The sequence below is a fragment of the Epinephelus moara genome, chromosome 10 (genome assembly GCF_006386435.1).
Source record: "Epinephelus moara isolate mb chromosome 10, YSFRI_EMoa_1.0, whole genome shotgun sequence".
Taxonomy (NCBI): Eukaryota; Metazoa; Chordata; class Actinopteri; order Perciformes; family Serranidae; genus Epinephelus; species Epinephelus moara.
This window is the reverse complement of record NC_065515.1, coordinates 28,521,303-28,534,340: the sequence shown is the minus strand read 5'-3', so window position 1 is coordinate 28,534,340 and position 13,038 is coordinate 28,521,303.

Below are 13,038 nucleotides of genomic sequence, written 5' to 3'. Positions count from 1 at the left end.
GAAAAATGTTAAAGAGAAATTAATTTATTATCAACTGTTGAAGCCCCAAGGTGGCTTGGTGGTGATAATTGATATGTATCAGGAGGAATATTAAATCCCCTTGTGAAAGCAAGCTGAGAGGTGACTGTGGAGGTTGGTAATCTTGAAACTCCCCTCTTCATCTCCAAATGGTCCTGACCAATGATATGTCTCCCAGTTAAAAGACACCAAATAGAGGCAGAGGCAAAAACAAAATCTTGCATTTGCCTGGCCAAGCAATCTTAAATCCGACCCCATGTTGGTTACTCATGATGTCGCTGCTTAATGCTGGCAGCATGTTTGTACATTCTAGAGGTGGGACCAAGTCATTATTTTGCATGTCACAAATAAGTCTCAAGACTTTGCACACAAGTCAAGACAGGTGTGACGACCCTCCTCCCATATTCTAGATGGCTCTTTTGCTTGTTCTCGTTTGTTGCGTTGCAGTAACTAAGAGGATGGTCTATGGCTGACTGAGCCACATGTTGGCCCAGTGTGTGCTCCAGCATAAATACCTCCCTCCGTCTTCAATCTTGGTCTCTCGGCCTGAGGACAGCTCTTGTCTCTTGTTTGTTATCCTCACACACACTGCCACACACCCACACATGCACTTCGTTACTAATTATGATACATGCTGTATTGTTTGATTTAACCTTTGCTATAATGGTGATTTAAATTATCATTATGATCAGCCAACTTGTTTGTCTCATGTTTTTGTCATAGCTTTTGAGCTGGGCTGTGACACAAGCAAGTCTCGAGTCAAGACCGACAATTCCCAAGTCGTTATCTTTGAGTTTCAAGTCCTAAACAAGTCATAATGCGTTCTTTATAAAATGTAATGCCATTTTTAAAATGGATTAATAATTTACAAGAATCATGGATGCTTTTAAAATTTGTATTTGTGAAGTTATTGTGTCTTATTATTTTTGACCCGCACATTTTGAAAACTGCAGTTAGTTTTCTGTTGACCACCGCATACTTTTTGTACACAAACGAAATTACCTTTGGTATCATTTCAGCCCGTTCTCATTTCGAACACTGACAAATACCACCGCTTTTTCAGTGATTTCAGCGTCAGACACCAATGCAAAAAGGTACCTTTTGCAATGGTATAAACCGTTGGGTGCTGTCAGCGTGTGATGCCACCAGACAACATCAGTTTGAAAAGCCACTGGATGGCGTGAACTTGAAACACCGCCGGTAAGAATGTAATTTAAGGAGCTGGAAAGTCCCTATAGGGTGGCCAGGAGAGGAGGTGGATGGGTCCAACAAGCAATGGACTTTCACCCAGGAATTCAAAGTTTGCTTCTCATATGAATGTAGAGCCACATCGTGATCTTTGTAAATTCTAAACCTAAATATGTGCTTTTGTTTCATAAGGGAAAAAAATTAAAATGAGACATTTTGCCAGCACTGTACGTTTATTTTGATCATCTAACAAGCACAATCTGTACTTTTTCTGTGAAAACAGAAGCAAGAACACAATGCATGTAACAAACGTAAATTGACGCTGTCCCGGAGCGTTAACAAAAGACACAGGAGGCTACCTAGCGTGTCCTATTTTGATGTGAAAGGCCACTGATAAAGCGGTGATATAGTTGGGATGAAAGGCGTTTATCATTTTTTCCAACTTGTGCTCATGGTAACGTTAGTTCTTTATGGGTCTCTCCTGCAGTGTAAATGGATGCTGTTGAATTGGTTAAAAAAATCAATCTAGAGACTTAGACTTGCTGGGAATTACTGGTGTTAGTTGATTCAGATAGGTATCAAGGTATTAAGTATTTCGGGTAATTATTAAGTATTTAAGTCAAAAGGCTTAAGTCCAGTAGTAAGTCTTTTTTGAGTTTGTCAAGTCGAGTCTAAAGTCATCAAATTTTTGTCTAGGTCCAAGTCTAAGTCATGTGACTCAAGTCCATACCTCTGGTAAACACAGTACAGGGAATAATGGCAATAAAAAGGTAAATGGAGCCCCTGAAATTCACATTTTCACAACCATTTTTTTTAAACTTAACACAGTTTTGCCACTGTTAAAGTTGCATTGCCATGCCAAATACATTTTCCAGAACAATTATGATGAATACAAACTGACAACAGAGGTCTGCGGTGTCGTTTGTAATCAGGTGGGTGGGGGTGCTGTTTCTGCTAGTAGCGCTGCAGTCTCATCAGATTACTAATCAGGGAGAAGGCCGCTGGTAATTATCCAGCCCACCTCCAGCATGCTGCAGGAAACAGCAGCCGAGAGTCACTGCACTCTCCTCCCGCCTCTTCTCTTACAGCTGATTGCTGCTGTTTCATCTGTGTGGAGAAGCATTAATCAACTCTCTTCATTCAGGTGAGAGCCCATTTATTCATAACACTTGACACCAACCTTGAGTGAACAGTGTGTTAAATTCAATTATCATTTCAGTGAGCCGTGGAATGCTTTTGCCCACACGTTACATTAGAGACAAGCAGAAATCCTAATGGTATTTAGGTAATTTTGAATCATGTAAGCATGTAGTGATACTGATACAAAATGATTATTCAAAAAGGACAGCAGCTGTGAAGAAAGCTCAGGGGGATTTTAAAATAATCTGTGACAGGCATATAAACTGAAATGCTGCTTTTAGTGGAGCTGAACCCTCAGGAATGTCCTGTGAAAATCATCAAATGGAAAAGAACTTTGAACATTAAAATGACTGCAGCTGAGGAACAAAATGAGCAATGACATGCACTGAATACACAGAGGTCCACTTTTCAAACTTCAAAGAACCAATCCAGAAACCTCTGTCCATGTCAAGCAGACAGAGGTTTAATTTGTAGATGGATTATCAGATCAACAGTCCCAGAGAGTCGAAAAGAAGCAGGCTCACATTTCCTCCGTTATTAACATTCAACCTACTTCTTTATTTTAGCAGAACTCAAGCAAACGTCTTTATTGTAGAAAATAATAAAAAAGAGCAATATATTGTTAAAGAGAAGGAAACTGTTGTGTTTATCATTAATTTTTTATCCATAATTTCCAAGTCCCTTTCAACAGTTCACTGTCAAAGTTTCTTTATCTTGGAATAATAAAGACTAGAAAAAAAAGTAAACCTGTCTGAATTTAGCGTCACATGTCTGTTAAATCTTTGCCAGGGTGCAGGAATTCTCCCCTGGATTGTCTTCTTATGTTCTCAGCTGCTGATAAGAGGCTTGAATTACTCCCACAGGGTAAATAACATACCCGGAGATCATCTGATGGCAGCATTCTGCATCATCTGATGAGGTCCAGTGGGAGAGCCTCTCCTGTGCATATTAACCACAGGAGAATGAACAAACAGATGGGAGGTGACAGGCAGGACGACAGAGGCACAGGTCTTAGCTCCATTTCAACAGGTTGGCCCTCTGAGACCTCACAGTGTCTCTATCACATAGATGTATGTGATATTACGTTGGATCACAGTAAGCTACTGTGGAAAATTTGAAAACATGGGCTACCATCTATCTACCTAATGTGTCAAACTAACCCCCAAGAAGCAACAAATTATATACAACCACAAAATAAGTCTGAAAAGCTGGAAATCAGAACGGAGAGAGTTGTTGCATAGAGATGATACACTGTCTCATCTAATTGCATTGGTGTGAACCGGCAGGTTTTTAGATAGCTGGAGAACGGCTCATTGCAAGTAGTTGCCTGTTTGAGCTCGTCTGGTTGCAAATGTTTGATCTGAACTGGGCACTAGGGGAATTTGGTGGTGAGGATTGCATATTTCAACTGAAACTTCTCCTGATTAGATTTCCGTCAGTGGTCATGGTTCAGGGTTATTTTACCGAGGTCTCTGACTCTCCAAACGGACCAAAATCTGTAAAACCAATGAATAAAGCAGATTAACATTACAAATCAAATGTTTCTCCTACACTGTTTAGCAAGTGGCAGACAGAGTGCTAGCCCAGCACCCGCCAATGTGTACTCACCTTTTTTTTCTGTTAAGTTAGTGTGTGCTCGCCTTTTTGCTGATCCAGACACTTTAAGAGGTTTTACCAGGATCCAGATTATCCGCAGAGGTCTCCTTCTCTCCAAAACAGATGGACCCTGAATGTCCTCATGTTCCGTGTCACCAGCCCGGGTGAAACAGGCTTGAATCACCAGGGTCGTAGCCCCAAGACTGGATTCTGTATCACCCACCCATCCTGACATCCTCCTCTTAACAACCCTGTCTCCTAGAGATTACATTTATACATTCACAACTCATTTTGAATGGCAGATACGTTTTGAACAAGCAAGCACTCTCAAAATAAATACACTTGTAAGGTGCACGGCCAAAAACTGTGAAAAAGGGAAAAACGCCAGCACTCTCAATGTCCTTTTAGTAAGTTTAATCAACCAGTTTGGATGGCAGTACCAGTACACAACAGACGTTTCGGCAGAAAGTCTCCTTCAGTGTGATACGTTTTGAAGGAAACATAATGCACATGTTTCAATTTACAAAATGAGGATATGTTGTTAATTAATGTAGCTGACAAGTTGACAAGTATGTTCAGTATCAACAAAAATGTTGATACTGAACATATTGGTATTATGTTCACAGACATCATATTTAATTTTTTTTCTGCTGAAATATCCCATCTCACAATGCAACATCTGCTCATGGGGAGCATTATTAAGCTTGTCTTAATTTTTAGAGCTGGCAGGACATTATGGCCTCTAGTTTCCCAGCGCGGCGCAGGGTGGCGCAGGGTGGCGCAGGGTGGCGAACCCTGCGCAGAGCTAGTTTCGAGCAGTGCAACCCGAGGCACGCTCAGTTTGGTAGTAGTTTGCACCGCTTGGCACATTTGGCACACGTAATGGAAACCCAACCTGATTTGATTAACACAGCTGCAAACTAATGAGTTCACATCCCTCTCAGCCAGCCACAAACAGCCACAGCATCAGATAGGGAGTATATATTCAGCATCTGTCATCTTAGAAAAGTCAAAAGAAAAGAAACAGAGTGAGACTGCGAGAGAGAAAGAGAGAGCGCATGCGTGCATGAGAGAAACGCAACATTGATTTACAATTGTGGTGACCTCCTCCCAGGCTACCTTTGCATCATCAGCCCGTGGAGGTCTGCTCGCAGTTCCGTATATTCGGACACTGCGAGCTTGGACCTCCCGGACCAAAACATCAGTTTCCTCCTGGGAGAAGTTTGGCCGTCTGACGCTGCTGCTCTCATCCGCCATGGCGAATTGAGTAAACTCTCATTACGCCTTCGCGCGGCGCATTTAAGGGCGAGGAGAGGGGCTCATTTGATTGGTGTGATGTGTGTAAAACCCACTCCATGCCTTCTCTCCTGTCTCTTTCCGACTTGCGCAGGTAGGAGGGATGGAGGTGGGAAAGAGGAGTAGCTGCGCCAGGCGCACGGTGTGCCAAACTTGCAAAATCCACCTAGCCACACCCAGTTGGTGAAGCGCAGGTGCGCTGCGCCCCCGCCTCGCCCGGTCTGCGAAACTAGAGGCCTAAGTGTAATGTGAGGGGAAAGTCGTGGTCTGGTTTAATAATAAAAGTTGCAAATTAACACACACTCTTGCAGGATCATCTTGGTATCACACAACTCAAACCTGCTGGTGTCGCCAAAGTACAAGATAAAAGTATTCTGCAACAACTGAGAGCAACTCCTCATTTTGGAAGTGCCTCTATCACAATCATTCATCTCACTCATGCATCCTGCAGTCAAATGCCATTTATATCGTGATGACAGATTGGCACAGATCCCAACTGAGTGTTTTGATTCAATGTAACTGTGTTTGTAGAGGTTGAAGGTCAGAGACCGACAAACACTCAATGTCCACCTCATTTAGTGTGACGATACCCTTTTTTGCAGGCATATCTGCTTTACTAAAATCAAAGAGATGTTAGATTATTTTAGGATACTGCAGGTTTGCCTCTTCTGCCCAAAATGAAGTTTTAGTGTGGAGTCTGGAGTAATGGCGTGAAACAGCTTCCAAAACAGCAGGAAGCAGCTCTGTGTTCAGAGAAAGCTGCAGTATTCAGCAACATTTGATCTTTTTTCTTTATCATCCCTTTGGTTTTCTCCCATATTAAGCATCAGGTTGGTTAAGTGAACATGCTGTATGTGTACTGTTTACTGATTTCATGTTATTTCATGTAACAGTGTCTGGGTATTGAATGTTTGTCAGAATACCAAGAAAAGCTGATGTTACCCAGTGCACATTTAAATACCTTACATATGATAAAGATTGTGAAGAGAGGGAGAATTAAATGGCAGCATGCTGTATTTGCATTTGATTACATCTTTTGCCAGGTTATATGTGGATTTATAGAGTGATTTTCTGGACAGTCAGTTCCAAAACCATAAACAGTCTTTAAATTAAAAATAAATAAATAAATAATATTTTTTTAAAATAAGATGGCAATGTCTAATTTTGTCTAACCCAGCGCATCAAAAACCTAAATAAATATAAATAGATAAATAAAATAAAAAATCATGGCACTGCACATTAACACAAAATCCCCCGTATTTCCAGTATTTGCCAGTCTTGGCATACTAATTTGCAACAGAACCTGTTGAAGCATAATACAACCATCATTATATTTTCAGATTCTAATTGCTAGGTGAACAGCTATTCAGTGAGCTAAACACACTTAAAATAAAAGCAAAGGTTTTTGCTGGAGGCAAACGTGAAACCGTGAATGGTTTTGGATTCTGTACAACAAATTCAATATTAATGCTTCTAAATCAGAAAAAAATGACGTAACATAAACAAGAGTAATAATATGCTAAAAATGAGGTGCTGTCAGAATAAAACTGGAATTATACAAGTATAGACTTTCAGATTACCGCTATTCCAATAGCGCTTCAAGCCAGGAGGAATGTGAAAGATTTAAGTTGAGTCCCCAAAGTAATTCATCTGTTAAACAAATACATAAATTTCACAAAACTAAAAGTAAAAACAGTGAGGTTCATAACATCAACAGTTAACCCAACAGTAAATAAACAGCTGTACTAGAGACACCTAATGAGACCTTTTCTCGTTTTTTTTGCCACACTTAGTATTGGTCTGCCAGTCGAGCCACCACTTTGGTCCCGACTAACATATTTCACAACTATATTTTCACAACGCCTGCCATTAAATTTAGTCATTGTTCCTGGAGGACACTTCCTAATTACTATAATGACCATGAGACAGAAATGAAATTTAATGCAAACATTAATGTCCCCTTTAGGAATTGCAATAACAACACTTCAGTTAATGACTCAAAAACAGCAAAACTAAGGACACCATCAGCTTCAGCTGCACATTGTGTTTTTTGCTAATTAGCAAGTGTCTGCATGCCACAGGTTAACCCAAAGTGGTGAATATGGGAAACATTACACTTGCTAATTAGTATGTTCGCACTCATTGTGAGGATGTTAGCATGCTGATGTCAGATTGACATTAATTGGTTTCTGACACTAGATGTGTTTCCATTCAATTATCCAGCAAATTTTAAGAGACCTTTGAAAATGTTGCAAAAAAAAGAAAGAAAAGTGAATTAGACATGTTTCCATCACAAGTTTGGAGCAAATAAACTAACTTTATCAGGAGTATATGCTACGCTCTACATATGGCTTTGATCAGCCAGTATATAAGAAATAGAGGCTGCAAATCAGAAACAAAAGAAGTCGACCTGGTCATCTAACCCATCTACAGGGAAAAACACAGCTTATGTTAGTTAAATGCTTATTCAGCAAAGGTGTTACCATATCCCAATTGCATCAACTCTATGGACAAAGGCAAAACCACCTTGAACAATCGTGAAAACCTTTTTGCGTAATTGAGGAAGTTTTATGGAATTTTGCCATTTCCATACAACTTTTCAATGTATCCTCATACAACAGTATATATTATATCTTACACAAATGCACACACAAGGTACTTTGGTTCGGTTGAGGCAGGGGTAGACAACCTCAGGAGCCACATGTGGCTCTTTAGCCCTTCTTCAGTGGCCCCCTGTCGCTTTGACAAAAAATTATATGGAAATTAATAAGATTTTTTTTTTTTACCATTTTAATTTTCATTTATCATTATTTAGCCCAAAAGTGATTCTTACACTTTCCAACTGTATAAATGTGTAGCCTTTATGCCGAATAAAAAATACTTTTTAACATCTCATCAGATATGTGCGTTATACATCTACGGCCGGCGCCTTTTCCTAAAATTTGCCGAATCTCAATAGCAATGGCTAGTCTTGAGTCTCCCTAGTGAGGCTAGCTATTAATACAAATCCAAAAAAGAAAACGTGTTGGAGGAAAATAGAGAAAGTAATTTTCTATACTGCTTTCAGTAACGCTGAAAAGTTTAAGTACCAAATAACCAGTAAAAGCTCACTGCAGAGTTGTTACTTTTTTCTAAAACATACAAAGGAATGCTCATTTAGACCTATTAAGAATTATTATAGGCTAATTCAGATTAAATAGGTTGTGTTACAGTCACTACAGGTTACAAATATGTCTTGAGAAAGACTTTTTAACATTTGTTTTGGCCAAAACTGTCTCTTTTGATAGTAAAGGTTGCCGACCCTAGGGTTAGGGAAAAGAAATATGATTGGGCGTCTTTAAATTTAAGCAAGTAAAGTTACTGTGGTTAGGTTTAGAAAAAAAACATGGTAAGGACCTATCTCAAAGTTCACACGGCTCCAAACACTAGTCTCATGAGGAAAGCCCCATGTTGTGTGACCCATCCACCCTAACCTGCCTTATTATGCCAAGTAATTTCTTCATGACTCCTGTCAGCAGATTAGTCACACGATTACAGCCTTCTCAAATACATGGGTTATAAACAAATCACTGGCTCATTATTATGTGGAATATATATGAATGAATAAATGAATTTTGGTACATTATTTTTCTTATAGGTATAAAACAGTGCATGAGAAAAGCCTGAGCTTTTCTAACACGATACTTCAAAATACATTCATGGGAACATGGCTCATGTATCCTGACTTGCAAACAGTTTATTTTTTGCCCTGATTGGTTTACGCATTCACTGTTTCTTTGAAGATCAAATAATACTGCAGTGGGTGGCTTTGCTCAAAAGTTCTAGTGCTAAAGTTTTCTTGGTGATTTTAGTTATTATTTCATTATTTACCAAGGCTGAGATTGGAGACATATTTATTTCTGTCAAGATTCCTTTCTGGACTCTGGAAAAATCTGTCCTCTGTTTTAAGGCACCACTAACCACAACAACTCAAATCTGGCTTTATATCCAGTGTCAGGGAATCAGTCTTTAACCTCCAACTTTTGGAACTCCGAGGGAATGTTGTCGTGTCGTTATCATAAAAAATTACTTTGACATTTCCATCTCCTGGATGTTTCAGTCATTCAGTCAGCCGTCTTTATCTCCACTGTGCAGACAGAAGCATATTAATACCCATCAATAATGTCATGTAGTGCATAAAGAGAACCCTCCCCTGAAAAGTTTAGGAGGAACAACAATCTGTGATGTAAATTTATGGTAATTTAATTTGCTCTAGAGAGGGAAAGTGTTGCTGTGTTTCAGCTTCATTTAACAGGGAAACAAAAGACCTCAGCTGCCTCTAAACACTGTTTTTCCACTGCATTTTCTGCTACAGTAATGATCCTGTTTTTTCTCGACAACAGGATTTGAATTTGCACATAATCCCTGAAAAGTTTACTTTAAGGCCGTCAGCCAAGATTAGGCGTAAATCAAACATAAAGGCAGGTCAAGTTGTACAAGAACTTTTTCAGTTGCACATATTGGCAACATTTTGATTAGAAAAATAATACAGACCAAAGATGACTTAGGATCGTCTGACTGCTAATGACATTCTTCGTTAACAACGAGGGCAGCCCTGTCAGTCATAATGAGGTCCAACAGCAGACTGATCCCACTGAAGTGATGTGGAGCCTTTTATCTACATTAAAGAATGACAGACAGAGAGGGAGCAGGTTAAGTAGCTGTTGTGCCAGTGAAATGGAGGGTTGCTCAGCTCATATCATCTCATTTTCTTAGTTGGACCCATGAGGAAATGAGCTACCCTTCAGCATTTAGACTGAGATTGTAAGTACACTGCAAGGCTAATGAGGGAAGTGGGAACAGGTGAGCAGATGGGTGGGGCAGCCAGGTGATGGGGAAAGGCTGGAATAGGGGTTACTTTAGGTCAGAAGGGAGTGACTTGGTTTGACATGACAGAAGAGTTAGTATGGCATGACAATGAGCAGACTGGGAGAAAATAATGACATCAATCAAGATGGTGACGCACATGCATGCAGTACGTGATACCATTGTTGAATACTGCAATGACAATATGACTATACCATTTTAATGTCTTTCTGCTTTTGGTTTGTGCTGCTAACATAGACCCCAAACGATGAATAGACTATGCACACTGTATTAAAAAAAAAGAAAAAGAAATGCATTAATGTTGATAGGTTTTCAATGTAGTGAGTCTCCAGGACCCACAGGTGGTGATTTGAGTCCCCAATAAAATGTATGTTTTTGACAACTTATAGTGTTAAACTCATGTTTGATGTTATGTGGTTCTAATTATTATCAATTATTATATATTATATATATTATATGTATTGCATATATAATACAAATACCACATCTTGAGCCTAGTTTAGAGAGCACTCAAATCATCTATCAAGTATAGGGTGAATCAGATGTGATTTGTGATAATCCCATAGAAAATGAATTTCTATGGAAAATCCCCAAAAAATGTAAATAAGTTACTGTATAAATTTAATAGTTCCACATTTACATATACATACTCTCACACAACTTGTGCAGTGTAATCCGAGTCTCATTTATCCAGTCATATGCTCGGTAGTTCCCAAACACATGCACTTTCACTAACACATTACAACTTACAATGCATTGGTACAGTCCCCATGCATGGCTGAGTTCCTTTCCTGCTCTAAAAGCAAAGTTTTTTTCAGTTTAAGGTAATGTGGTGAGTAATTATCATACGGTGGTTTTGCAGGTGAACTATTCTTTTAAACCAGTGCCATATTTTGGCTTCACTATAATAGTCAAGGCCTCACCTACCATATGCCCATCAAAAGTATATACAGCTCAACCACAAAATAAAACAAAACAAAAAACCTCCATTCATTCTGCAACAATCTGGATTATTTTGTTGCATTTTGAAGATAGAGACACATAACAAAAGACACTAATCAAACACATCACAGTATTTGAAAAAAGCTGTTTTTATTATTATGGAGCAGCAGTTTTCAAATAAATTAAATAAACCATCATAACAGATACAAAGCTCGACTGTTTCAAAGAAAATCTCTCAAAGTCACTCACATTACAATTGTTCACAAATACATCATTGTCACATTATTGTAGTCACAGCTGTTCAGTTTATCACTGCAGGCTTTGCACAAAGAAATCCACTGCCAGCCAAAAATGGAACATGACTCTTTACATGTTCACGAAACAACAACTCAAAAGCCAGGTTCAATATTAAACTGTTTTTGTTCTATCTGTTGGCGAGGGTTTGATAGACGACCACCAGGCTGTGATTACACGCACACCGGGACTGGGATTCTGTGAGTGAGGCATGACCCACGTAAACACCTCAATCTGTTTGTTAGTGTCATAGTGTTAAAGCTGTCACTAAGACATGCAGAGTCAGAGACCAGCCGCATCATCAGAGGATAGTTTGTAAATGTAAACACCATACTCTTTTTGAAGATGCAAAGTTGTCCCAGAAACACAGATTTTGTTCATTTCCTTCAGCCAAGTTAAACATGTTTTAAACTTAGTAGAAAATGTGTTTAGACAAATGTAGACAAAACGTCTACCTCTATTTAAACACATACTGTAACTTCTTGTTTGTGTGAGCAGACATTAACAGGTCAATAGATTGAATTTAAACATAGCTGCTGTAAGTTTCATTCATTAACGCAGGCTATATACATTTTCCACTGATTTTATGACCAGTGTGGTAAATTACTATTTTGATATCAATTAGGTCACAAGAAAGCAGAGTATAATGTGCAAGAGGTTGACTGAGAACCATTTGTGGGACACACTGACATTAGGCTGGAGGCGAAACTGTCTCTGTAGATTTATACTCATCCATTGAGGAATATAATCACAAGCGTTTTGCTAGAGTTGTGGTGTGTTCCTGTGATTTCAATCATTTGGTGCAAACTCAGGCTCCCTGATGTCAGTCTTTTTACTTGTTTTGACTTTCTGATGAAATTTAACATGTTCAGTATCATCATGAGTTTGTAGTCTTGGCTTATGCAAATATTGAAATTCAATGAAATGAACATTGTCAACAACCAATATCCGCGCTCTCTCCCTCAGCAAACTGGGTAGACAAATACGTGAACAAGTCTCTGATCTGTTTATACAAAATGCAGGTTTACTGATGCTGAATTGACAAGAACACTGCCATCAAATGATGCCTCTTATGTCGTGTTTCTCGAGTCATGTGTGTTTGCAGACATGTAAGAAGTTTGGTGTAATATTTTCCACATGGAGCAGGATGGGAAATGATCTCTAAAGGTATCTATTTTTAGTCTTGCAAACTGTGATCATCTCCAGTCTGCAGAATCTTATTAAAATTCACACTGTCTTCAGATGTGAGAGGATGTCAGACTTTAGTCTTTTAAAGGTCTTATTACAGTCTTGCAGTTTATGGTGCTGTAGGCATAAAACACAGGATTATATCCAGAGGTTACTGAGGCCAAGCGCCCATGTGACATTGTTTTGTTGGAGCACAGTGCTGTGTATAAGTTCTACAGTGGGATGACATTGCTCAGCAACAATATGGCTCGTACAGCCACTCACAGTAGCAGACAGCAGACGAAAACATTAAGCATGCCTGATAACCAACATCCCAAATGAGACCAGCCTACCTGCATCTAAGGGATGCTTATTTCATTTGCTCATTTACATCTGGCATTAACATGTGATCTGAATTATCAGCTAATTATTAATAATTAATAATTACTAACTAGTCCATACCCATTGGTAGCTTTGTCACCTTCTACCTATGCCAATCCTCAATGCCTATGTGCAGTTTCACATAGATTG